Genomic DNA, 14,280 nt, shown 5'->3' on the forward strand with positions numbered 1-14,280 from the left:
GTAACACATAGGCATGGAAAATTCTCGAACGTTTGTTTAAGTTAAGTTAGAATAACATCACAGAGTTCTTGTTGTTAACAAGATATACGCTGGGCTATTCGATTGAATTTGAAATACGACCGACACGAGTTAAATAAAAAAGACATACAAGTAATTTTTATCCAAATGTTTGGTTGATATGTTTCAATCACCCAACAACATTAAGGGAAGTAAAGGGTTCCAAATCAATCAAAGGCTAAGAATGAGTCTGAAAGGACAACAAATTAATGAACGCCAGCCGACAACTGAAGACCGAGCAACAAATGAAGACATAAAGGCCACACCCAACAAGCAGGTTGCAGTCTTGACTTGAAAAAAGTATTCCATTTATATCAATTTCGGCGAAACAGACATTCCGGTTAGACATGGAAACCCCTGCCACAAAAAAATATGCCCGCTTTTGTTCATCATGTTCATTTAATGCTAAATAATTCTGTTGGGAATTCTCGTTTCTAATAGCAAAAAAATGGACAAGATTTTTGTTTTGCATCTAGAATTTTTGTTAAAGGCTAAAATCAGTTATTTTTTTTCTCTCAAATATCAAAGACTGTGTTCTCAAATCAAATGGTTCGTACGTACGATTTTAAATCTATATAGAGCTTATAGTAATTGGGGATCATTATTCAGCTATATTATATTAAAATAGGCTGGGGCGTTTGGGTTTAAACATGTTTCCGTAGTTAGATACTATATATTGCTGTGGAACTTCTTTTTCATGAGAGTGTAATAGTCTATAGAGCATTGCTTTCTGTTTGGTGGAATAGTGAAATAGAAGTCAATATGTTCTTGCTAAATCCTGTGTCGCTTTGAAGGTGTCATGATTGTCATCCTCAGCCTTCGCAATGTGTTACTATTTGAATTTCAAAATGACTGAGAGACGTTTTATTCGACGCACTGCAGGTCAACTCAACCATATCAAATCACATGACTTTGATAATCAGTAAATTCAAGCGAAAAATATCTTTATAAGTCAAGAATTGTCGTATAAAAATTTAATAGTAGTACACGGGAAATGGCAAAGTTCACCATGTTCACGAAGTCTAGTCTGATTAATCATTTAATTTTTTTTTTAAATCCGAGTATGCCCTCTACGCCCCCCTCTGGATCCGCCACTGAATAATAAGTCCGAGTAGAAGTATCGGAAACCAGTTCACATTAACTGAATCCTATAGTCTATTATCTTGAAACCAAAAAAGGTTTACCAAGTTTTTTTTAACATTGATCATATTTTTTCAATGATAATTTTGATAATTTTCTTTAAATTTTAAGAAGGGAAAATTCTGTTAACACTTAATTTTTAGCGTTTTCTTTTATTAATAATTAAATATTCATTATTTTTTTAGACCACGCATTTCTCTAATCTTTATTTTTTGGCCCATTATTCTCTAATCTTCATTTTTTAAGGGCATTATTCTCTAATCATTTAAACCCATCCAAACCCTCATGGATGACGATAAGACGGTATAATATAACACTTCTCATATCACATTGTTTTTTCACTGACCCCTTAATTTCTTAACTTAATTTTTGGAAATATGGGTAAATGTAAAATCGATTTTTAGAGAAACAAAACTTGCAGCAATTCTCAATAATTATGTACTCATTTACTTAAGTTGAACTTTAAATACTTGCACATGCTAGTAATGGATACAAAAACACAAAATTTAGAGATGGGACATACAGAAGGGGAAGAGTCTGTGTTTTGAACTCCCCCTTTTTCGACGATCGATGTGTTGGAATCATGGGGGACATATCTTTAAAAAGCCTTTCTCCTGGGTTGGAACTGGGCTCTTTTAAAAATTGATGGATTCCATGTGAATTAATTAAACACTCAATTAAACCACAATTTACAATTTATTTCATCAGTGCGTCGGAAGCGCTTTTCTGAACAAGTTAGTCTTAATCAGGAACGCTCAATATTGACGAAGACTGTGCAACAACTAATCATTTATAACACTTATTCAAGAGATATGTTACTTCAATTACCAGATTGCCCTTAATATATATGAAATGTTTGCAAAGGGACGTAAATCAGACATCCATCAATTAAATATCGGATACACAATATGCCGTGATTGCTGTGTTGGCATGTATGAAAATACGTCGTACTTTATTTTCCTCAGTTTGAAGTTTTTTAAACATGTAAGACGAGAACAGGATAATGTGATAGGACGAGAACATGATGAAGTGATATGACTATGGACCCTAGACCTGTCTTGTACTAGACCGAAACTATAAGTTTTTATGAACTGGCTACAGTTCACCATGGAACAGTCCACAGGCAGTCATGTAACAATACCCGGACATATAATTATGACTCCGAGCCGACCAATCTTTGTTCTTACTTCTAAATGCCGCATGCTCAGCAGAGAAGCAGAAAATACTTATGTTTAAATCTTGAGTTTGAACTGGCAAAGGATCGAACCACTTACCGCTTGCACTTGGCGCGATTACACTGCCGCAAAGTTTAACCCACTAGTCAAACGATTTAAGTTGAATAGTTTTGCTTTAGAAAATAAGAGAAGCATTCAATTTTTCCGCAATCCATCTTGATCTGTTATGCATGAATAAATTGACAACATATTGTTTAAAGCGATACCTTAATATTTTATGAGAAATATTAAATCATGTTTGAGTTTGTTCCCTTTGATGGTTTTATGTAAGTTATGCGCTTTGGAAATAGAAATTGCTTAACAAATGTTTTGAATTTTTCTCGTAAATTGATGAAGGAACATGTGGTATGAGTGCCAATAAGACAACTCCCCATCCAATTAACAATTTATAAAAGTAAACCAATATAGGTCAATGTACGGTCCTAAGCACGGAGCCTAGATCACATTGAACAACAAGCTATAAAGGGCCCCAAACATTACTAGTGTAAAACCATTAAAACGGGAAAACCAATAGTCTAATATATATAAAAGAAAACGAGAAACCTTTATGAACCACATAAACAGACGACAATCATTGAACACCAGATTCATGACTAAGGACAGGTGCAAAGGCGGAATCGATTGAGTGAATATTTTGCGTTGTTCTATTTGTATCATCCATTATTTACATGTACATGTAGCTAAAACAATTTGTTCCCGCAATTTATGGAAATCGAACTACATAAGACAATTTGTATAAGGATAAAAAAAACTTCATCCAGTCCATCATGCACTGCTTTATTTTTTATCGTCTGATGATATTTATTTGTTTATCTGCACGTATAAACTTTGAAATCCCGATACACATTTAAATATAACCTGATATAAATGCATACATAAATTGCAATAAAGTTGTTCAGTTGTACATAGCTGTAAATTAGATGTTAATGAGGTGTGCGATGTTCAGTGGCAAACATTACATGCACATGATTAAAAAAAGAAGACACAAGCGAATGTTAAATGAATATAAAAACTTCTTTTTACTAAAACGACACGCTGAGGCGAATATTTTATTTCTTTGCTTCTTGACAGGAAAACATGCTGTAGAAAGGACTTTAATCCTAACTAGTAACTAAATACATCATTCTGACTACGAAATGACCAGTCTTTAATCTTATTCTTTAATGCCATAGTGTCAGAAGAAAAGCAGCAAGTATAAATGATTATGAATTAAAATGAGTCTTGACAGTATTTTTTTTATTGAATAAAATAACTTTTTATAAAATAAATGAATGTAAGCTGCAGGTGTTAACTTTTTCCCTGTTTATTTCAACATCCAAAGAATCATCAGCGACGTTAATTTCTCACAACTTCTAGAATAATTAATATAAATACATCAGCGGTATCTCTTTGATCGACTTTTAATGTTGCTTGTTGTTTTTTTCTGTATTTGGATTTTCCGTGGAAACAATATCCCTGAAATATAAAATGTTTGATCACATGCATGGAAATAAATGTGGAAAAAAGGAATGTCACCATATATAAAATTATACACTTGTTGATATAACAACATGAAATCTCCTAAATGTAGACGTACAATTAACAGTTACTGTGGAGAACATTTGAGCTTCTTTGAGCATGCCAGGATATATAAACAAAATAAATATGTGTTTTTATCTTTTTCGGTTATTTCCACTGATATCAAAATTTAGGATCAAATAGTTTGCCCTTTGTCTTTCCAAATTCAATTTCCTATAAACATTTTGTTTTTGAAACTATTTTTTTTACAAATACAAGATGCTCTGAAATTTCAAAATCACTTCGATATACATTTTGTATATATACCCGAACCCACGACACATCTATGCAGCTCCACGACATGAATTTTTGTCAAATCGCGGGTAATCCGTGGTCGTCGTACGACAGTCGCACGATATTTGTAGCATCGTGGCGCACGATATTTTTAGCATCGTGGCGCTGTCGTGTGTCGTGGAACGAAAATTTGACATTCACCTTTTTTGCCCTACGATTTTTTGTTGTGTCACTGTCTTGTGGCTGTCGTGAGAGTATCTTACCACAAACGTGGGACTGTCGTACGATAAAAGGCGATTAAAGCCGCCACACGATTTTGTATCATTATAATTGATGTATTGAGGAGAGAGCCGTGGTGTAGTGGTTAGTGCATCGGACTACTAATACAAAGGTTCCTGGTTCGATTCCCGTTCGGGATGAAAATTTCAGGAACTCAATTTTCGGCTCTCACTTGACATCATTTGCCAGTATGGTCTTGAGCAAACGATGATAGTCCGTCGGAAGGGGATGATAAAAGGCTGACCCGTGTTAAGAAAGAGCCATATCTCTTGCACCTTAAAGACACCCTAGTACATTTCGAAAAAAGAGTAGGCCAATGCCGCTACAAGGCAGCACTCGTACCCGCAAAGTGGAACGGGATTAATATAAGTTGCAAAACTTGTTGTCCAATCCACTATAAATAAATATGTTTAAATTAAATTAACAATATTCATGAGTTGTCTTTTCTGAATACTAATATATAGATTTTTGTTTAGTATATTCGCATTCTTTATTGCTATTATATAGATTGTTGGTCGCTTAACGTCGATTGACAAATATTTAATGCATTTTCAGGACGATATTTCAGAACAGGAAACCGACTTGTGTTTTTTCTAACGAGTTTTTTTTTAAGTTTGCTGAATATGTAGTTCTTTTTTGGATAATATAAGAATCCGCGTACAATTTGATATCAATTCATTTTAAGTTTTCTTTCATAGGTGTACTTCTGATTTCTATACCATATACAATTTATTAACCCCATAGAAAATTAGAATAGTCGTAGTGATGATGATGAATTAATGCTGAGTAACCTGTGTCTATGGAACGCCGTAACTGCCTTATGTGTACTTGTTTCTAGATACGCTTATACTTTTCAATATATGCACATAGTTTTTCTTTATATGCACATACTTTTTCTATATACATGTATGCACATACTTTTTCTCTATATGCACATAGTTTACTTTATATGCACATAGTTTTTCTATATATGCACATAGTTTTACTATATATGCACATACTTTTTCTCTATATGCACATAGTTTACTTTATATGCACATAGTTTTTCTATATATGCACATAGTTTACTTTATATGCACATAAATTCATTTAAGGTGGTCCCTAACACTACAGGGAGCTAACTCTGTAAAATCAGCTAAATGTTTAAATTACGTTGTTTTGTAAATGGAACATTAAGCTTCTCAATGATTAAAATCAGTGTTTGTCAAACTTCTTTGTATCCAACCAATTTTTTCTGAGGAATTGATTGGTTCAAATATTTTGAAATTTTTATATTTTTTTTCAAAGGTTCAAAGCAAGGATTTGTATAGTTAGAACTATACAAATCCTTGGTCAAAGTAAATACTTTTTAAAACAAATTAGAAAAAAAAATTAAACAAAGCAAATTAATTTAAGTGAAGGTGTTGGGTACCACCTTAAAGACAGAGGATTAATGACATGAATGATACATGTATATGTGGTTGTTAACTCTTCGCTGTACAACACAATAATAATACACATTTTTTTCTTGTTTATTGGCTTATTAAAAATACACACAATTATATTTTGCTCACACCTTGACATTTTCATTCACTTAACAAACATTTATCAATTAGCTCAAAAATCACCCTAATTCATAAATAAACAATATGTTTTAACTAAAAAAAAAGTCATTGTCTTCAATGCATATAAAAGACAACATTATATAAATATCAAACACTTTTGACTAGTCTATGGAATTTAAATTTATGGCCAAATCACAGGCACTTGTCTCAAAAAAAAATTCCTATATACCTTAATATAATAATTTTTTTATAATAATTCAATCACTGCGGGCTAGGTGTTGCCAAAAAATGAGACGAATGCAAAAAAACATCCCGTTGGCCGACTTCTGATGCCTGCTACTAATGATCACGATAACAATGATAGTCGTGTCATATACCATTGTGTAGATAAATCAATTTAGATTTACGGCATATTAAGTTTTAGTAGGTTTGACAACCGAGAAATAAAAAAATAACGGGAATTTGGGACTGGGTGTCATTATTCAAAAAAATAGTTAAGTACCTTGTGTTATATTAAGGTATATAGGGGGAAAAAAATTGAGACAAGTGCCTGTGGGCCAACTCTAGCAAGAACAACAATATTATTTATCAAATCCTTTAAGTACTGGGAATTTCATTTTGAAGATTTATGATTGAGGGAAAAGTATATTTTTGTGAATATTTGAATTCTTGATTTTGCCAAAGTCTGTGTTCAAGCTTTTTGAAAATTTGTAATTACTGGATCACATTGGACTGGTGACGGATCCAGGGGGTGTATTTAAAATAATAAAATCTTGATTAACCATAAATCAAGCTCCACAAAGGGCCTGGTTCCCTAAATCTGTCCCTGAACTTTGAGTGATAAAAAAACCAACAAATTATTAAGGGATTAATCAAAAGTTTATTGGAAATATGAGTATTTATAGATCTAGTAGTTAAATGAAATAATAATGCTAACATGTTATGCCCTTGCACACATTTAAAGATTCTATCAAAATAAAATAAATAAATTGGAAAATTCCCAAAGAAATTTTTCTAATTAAGTGTCTGTCTTTGTTCATGTTGTTAGAATCAAGCAATTATGAAGAATTCCAAAACATAGCAGAATCAAAGAGCTGAAAGCTCTGAGGAAAAATGACGCCACTGTCTCTAATATTGGGATATTTTTTATGCAAGTCTTGATTTTCACATACCGTAATTAATTTAACAATGCAACATGTCTTGTAAGCATATAATTGATATTCTTATATATGTGTGTGTGTGAAGTGACTGTTTTTTTAAGACAAATGAATAGGTCAAGACTACCTGAATTGTACAAATAAATACCGTAGAAAGGCTTGTATATTTCTCACTGGTACATAGTCCCTTCTCTCAGAAAATTTTAATTAATTTTAAATAATCTTTTTGCTACTGTTATCAAAGGTCTAATGAAACTCAGGTACTTTAAAAAAAAAATATAGTCAAACCGGTGTCCTATAGCCATTCTTCCCCCATGCCAAAATTTCCGGGGGGAAATACTGGATCGATCCAATATTTCCGCCCGGAAAAATTGGCATGATCCCACTTTTCCCCCTCAGCGTTATAAGGGGAAAACTAGGATCAGGCCAATTTTTCCTCCGTGAGTAGCATGATAAGCTAAATTTTCCGCCTTGTAATATGACGTCGGCGACGTCGCGATAAATTTTTTTTAAATGATAGCAACTTTTTTCTCAGTTTATAGTTACCAAAGCTTCATCGTGTGAAAATACATTTTATATGTATTTATTTGTGTTTTTCTATGTTGTGATGTTATACTATTGTTTCAGAAAAAGGGAGAAGGTTTGGTACCATTAAAACGTTTAACCCCGCTGCAAATGTTTGCACCTGTCCTAATTCAGGAATCTTATGAACAGTAGTTGTCGTTTGTTTATGTAATGTATACGTGTTTCTCGTTTCTCGTTTTTTTCATAAAACTTAGACAGTTGGTTTTCCCGTTTGAATGGTTTTACACTAGTAATTTTGGGGCCCTTTATAGCTTATAGCGGTGTGAGCCAAGGCTCCGTGTTGAAGGCCTATTATGGTTTACTTTTATAAATTGTTATTTGGATGGAGAGTTGTCTCATTGTCACTCATATCACATCTTCCTATATCTATATACATGTTATATATACACATGGAAAAAAGTATTGCAACACTTCGATTTTTTAAAACTTGAAAACCTTTTTTTTTTAATGAAATATAATAAAATATTTGTATAATATTATTGAAACATAGTTTATGATATCATTGGCATTGAAACGAACAAAAAATTATTGAAAAAAAAATAATTATATAACCACAGTTTAAATATCAAAATGAGGTGTTTTTTGTACAAAAAAATGCATTTACAACTTTTACTGTAGTCGAACTTTACAATGTCAGACATATCAAAATTAATCTTTAGATGACAGTTCACATCATGGTTGATCGTTATACGCTTAAGAATTAGTACTTTGTGCGCAGCCTCCATTCAAACGGATATATATAACCGCATCTAGACGTCTTCTGATCCCTAACATAAATCAACTAATTTGTTGCTAAGGTAGCCGCAACCATTTCTGATAAAGGGCATTGTTTATTTCCTGATGTGTTTGAACTGGGGTGTCCTTTCGCGCACTTTCCGCTCAATAGTGTCCCATATATGCTCGATATGGTTCAAATCCGGGCTACGATCTGGCCAAGGAAGATGAACCGAATTCCATTGGAACAATGGATCTTCCTCCACGATGCTTATTTCCAACTTTGGCGAACTCTGCACTCCATTGGAAACGGAAAACTGTGTGTCTGTTCGTAAACAAAGGTCTTCGAAATGGTATTATCGCACAATAACCAGAAGCGATGATTCGATTTCAATTTGGTGTTGCAATACTTTTTTCCATGTGTATATTTTTTCACACGAAGCACATTCTGATCACATCCATTCTCTTTCGTGGACCCTTGGTATCATTGACCAAATAAATACAATTACTTTAACCACTTCTGGTCAGTCAGTAGTTTTTTCCTTGCATGCGGACAAATAGACAGTGAGTTAAAAATGTAAAAAAGACTAGGGGGCACATAGAAAGACTGTTTAACAGAAAGACAGACGTGTTCACTCATAGACAGACTGATAAACCTGTAGACAGATTTGTGTTAATGTAAATGAACAACAAATTTGTATATTTATAAATAAATCTAATTCTAACACTGTTCGGTTTAATTTCCAGACTCTATATATACATAGTGAAATCTATGATGGGGGAAAGATTGGCATGGGGAAAAAGTTACTATACGTATTGTCAACTTTCCGCAGGGGAAGAATCACAATGATCCAAAATTTCCTTTTAGTATTTAAGCAAAAAGAGTTAAGTACCTAAGGAAAGGATTGTCTGAAAATATTTACTTTCACATTTTGGGGGTTCATGTACATTTTGTATATATTTATTTTTCTCCACTAAATGTGTATGTTCCAGACCGTATGAGTATTTGGACCGTACGCGTGCGGTCTGGACCGTATGCGTACTTTTTCAAAATAATCTGATTAATATCATTAAGAAGTTGCTTAAGTTTATAAGTTACAAATGCATGTAAAGTTCATTTACAGCTCAACATAACTAAACTCTCAAATTAATATGTAAAAGTTCCAATAGTAATTGGAATAAAAACGTATTTTTTTTAACTAATACAAAAATTCAGGCTTATTAAATAATCAATCAGGAAATAGTAAAGTATATTGAATACAAGTATATCCTTGAAGAACTATCAAGAAAATAAGGGAAGAGTATACACACGGAGAACGATGTGTATACATTTGTACATAGTAAACTATGCGCATATATAGAAAAACTATGTGCATATAGAGAAAAACTATGTGCATATAAAGTAAACTATGTGCATATAGAGAACAAGTATGTGCGTATAGAGAAAAAGTATGTGCATATATAGAAAAACTATGTGCATATATAGAAAAACTATGTGCATATAAAGTAAACTATGTGCATATAAAGTAAACTATGTGCATATAAAGTAAACTATGTGCATATAGAGAAAAAGTATGTGCATATATAGAAAAAACTATGTGCATATATTGAAATGTATAAGCGTATCAAAAAACAAGTACACATAAGGCAGCTACGGCGTTCCATATGTGTCACTTAAATTATTTGCATATCAGAACAGAAACTTTTGATAAGTTATAAATGAGATGCTAAAATATAATGAATAGAAAAAATGGACAAAAAGTATACTGTAACAGTTTATAGAAAAATAGCCTAAAATTATGATGACCCCCTTTTTTACACTCATAACTATCAACCTCGTCTTTCCAATAAACAAAAACTATTATTCGACTCAGCAGGTCGTCCAGTTTTCGACTTTGTTCATATACTTACATCGTGCACTGTGTTAATGAAGCAATGATTATTTTTCAAATATTTAGTTTGATTTGGTAGAAGATTGAACTCGGCGCTCGAGGCGAGCACGTTATACAAAGAGACAACGGTCAAATACTCACGTGTTCGTACCATGACTGCGTTCTTGTGGACAGCTGTTGTCTGAAAATGTGTCGTAGTTTCTGAGAATAAATTATATAAGCTGCAGTACAGTAAAATTAAAACCTCACGCAAGAACATGGCAAATGCCAATAATTAGTTAACGCGTAATATGATTTACATAAGATTTTTTTTAATTAAAAAACAAGATATAATTTTCACCTTTCATCTATTAATGGCTGTTGTCATAATGGTGTTTAATTATACTTATCTAACGGCCTTTCACTGACACTGAATTTTGTATACAATATAAAGAGCTTCAACTATTTCGAAGCCTTCTATAGCTGACTATGCGGTACGTGATTTGCTCATTGTTGAAGACTGTATGCCAGTATGGTGACCTATAGTTATTAATTTCTGTGTCATTTGGGCTCTTTTAGAGAGTTGTCTCATTTGCAATCATACCACATCTCTTTTTTATATATAATGTTGTTAAATTTGCATTGCACTATATATCGAATCATTATGGTATATTACATGTTAATCACAACTATTGCATGTTGCAGAATTGATAATGGAAGCTGTTGTTTAGAAGACATCGATCGTATCGTATTTTATTATTAGATGCATGAGCATTGATTTCCTTAAAATCTTTAGAATATCATTTTTTATTACTAAACATAACGATTTTTTTCCAGAATTTTTTATTCCATATACTCTAATATTGTTAAAATCCGTAAGAAAAGCCACCGTAAAACCCTTGTCAAGTTATTCTTGGCCATATTTGTTTATCTAATTATAATATTGATGCCTGGCTGTCTCCCTTATATTTTTTTCGTGTGTTGTGTTTTGAGAAAGCAGGCTGTTGGTTTTCTCATTTGAATTATTTTACAATTTGTATTTCCAGGACTTTTCTTTCAAAATAGACCGTTACAAAAGTCACCCAAATGGCAAACGGAAAATTATTAACACATAACAAATTACGACCTGATTTATGTTCACAAATCAGAAACACAACAGTTACTAACAAGAACACACAGTACATAAAGTTTACAGATCTGGAAATACGTGCAACCACTGAAAGCTAACAACTAATCAAATCGTACATCTAAGGTTAAAAAGTACAGACAACATCGGGTTATAACAGTCAGAGAAAACCACATACGACATCGTCAAATGCAGCAATAAAGATATTTTATACTAAACTATACTGTATGGGTTTTTCTAATTGTTGAAGGTCATACATGTACATGTACATTGCCATATCGCTGTTTATATCCTCGTTCCTTGTGGGTATCTTTAAACTTGTTTTCATGCATGGCAAGCATACCATATCTGGTTTTTTTTTGTGTATAGGGAAATTCGTTAATCATTTCAAATGTACTTAGTGTTATCGTGGAAATGTTATGCATGATAGAATAAGAATGGTAATTTTAAGTGAAACGAAGGATGTGACAGTATACAAATGGGAAAATAGTATTAACTGAAGCGGGAAATATATTAAAAGCTACAAAGCAGCAGAACATTTATAATCGAAGCCTACCCTTATCAATTGATTTTGTGTGATCTTTTCATTCATATTTGGATGGAGAGTTGTCTCATTGGCACTCACACCACATCTTCCTATATTTATATGAGCACATTACTATTTTAAGACGAGCCAATCATAAATTGTACTGGCGGGTGACGTACATGTCCTTATAAATCCATCACAACCACTGAGGTTTAATGTGTGATTATCATTATGGAATTATTATAGTTCATATCCTTTTGGTCCAATTTCTAATCACTGGATAAAGATCGTTGATAATCTTAATTACATTCAATAACTTACGACTTCGCTTTTTCTTCTTCTTTGAGCTTTTGGTATTTACTGAAACCACACAGACAAGAAAACATGAACATCGAAATACTTTAGACAATATCGTAGGCTCACAGGAGATTTGATTACAGGTTTGAAATACCTACCTTTACTCTAAGGGTGAATACTTTTACTAAATCTGTATATACGTCATGAATATAGTATACCATTTTTATTTATATATAACAGCTATAACGAAACTGGTATGTATGGAAAATCTTATACATTCAATTGGAACCGTTTATGGGAATAGATGACGCGAAAAGAAAATTATGAAATTGCATAAAGCAGATTGCGGAAAATGCACTAGTAAATAGAAAAGACAAGTTTATCTTTACAGAGATAGCTTTTGGTATACGAATTTAGAAACATTCCATGTTGCAACCATAACAAAATAAAAAAAACATCTAGTCATTAAGTTGCATATTGAGAGCAAGCAAATAAGTCTCTTAGATAGAACATAAACTATAATAAAACCATTTGAACATCTTTTTACAAAAAATGTACATGGACCGATGGTAACACAGGCTTTAGGCAGCAACTATTTGATTTTCTGGGGGGGGGGGGGGGGGGGGGGGGGGGCTATGTTTTTTTTTGGAAGTTTACGACAAGTCTTACAATTTACCTTTTTCTAGCCCTGAAAGAAACAATAAACTAGCATTATTACCACATTATGCATACATTGACATAACAATATATAGATATATTATGTTAAAAGGCGGTTTTGATTGGAAAACTTCATATTTTTTCAAAAGTTAAAATCTTAATATCGCATCGTTAGAGATCATAATTTGTAAAACCACAAGGTGGGTTAAAACATTCGCAAGTAGAAGTTCATTTCAGGATAGAGGTAATTGTAGTTTTTCCCTCAACTTTTCTTCCCATATCTTGAATTTTGAAATATATGGTTGATCGTTTCGAAGCTGAGTAATTTTAGCATTTTTGGTTGAATGGTTAAGTGTAGCAATTTATCAAAGTTGAAACATGCCCAACTTCACTACACAGAAACATTTTGTAAACTCCTCAACTTGATCTTAAGAATTATTTATTAACAACCAACGAATGATAACACAGTTGAAATGTACCTACCTCCATTTTTCTCTAATTTTCTGAATAAGAGGCCTTAAAAAAAAGAAAGATATATCATTAAAGCCTTTCCATACAAATAGATAAATGAATAAATGATTTTATGAAATTAGGTCAGTTGCACTTATCAAGAACAGGAAAAAGAAAAACTGCAAAAAAAAATTATACTTTTATATACTAGGATCATCTTTGTCTTTGTCTTTGTCTTTGTGATTGTTATTTTTCTTTTTTTTTCTTCTTTTGTTTGGTTCTTCCTACCGATTTATCAATTTAAGCCATTTGATACCGATGTTTACAGTTTGTTCTTTTGTTCTGCCATAACACAACTGCCCCTCAAAAAGGGAAGGTTAAGAGCTAAAAGTCGGACAATTATTTCTTAATTTTATTTCAAAATTTTAACCAGTTTTGAAACGATATTTGTATTATAATAGTAGAAGTTACACAGTTAGCATTTTTAAGAGCTTGTTTAATGATGATGATGAAAACAAGAGTACAGTACTTACCTCAGACAACAACACGGAACAATGATAACTGAAAATATAAACACAAGTACATATAGTATTTAAAATAAGCACAAGTCCGAAAAGTGCAAAAGTGTGTGGTTTACATTATATCATAAGTATGGAACGCCGTAGCTGCCTTATGTGTACTTGTTTTTAGATACGCTTATACTTTTCAATATATGCACATAGTTTTTCTATATATGCACATACTTTTTCTCTATATGCACATAGTTTACTTTATATGCACATAGTTTACTTTATATGCACATAGTTTTTCTATATATGCACATAGTTTTTCTATATATGCACATAGTTTTA

Source organism: Mytilus trossulus, chromosome 14, assembly GCF_036588685.1.
Source record: "Mytilus trossulus isolate FHL-02 chromosome 14, PNRI_Mtr1.1.1.hap1, whole genome shotgun sequence".
Classification (NCBI taxonomy): domain Eukaryota; kingdom Metazoa; phylum Mollusca; class Bivalvia; order Mytilida; family Mytilidae; genus Mytilus; species Mytilus trossulus.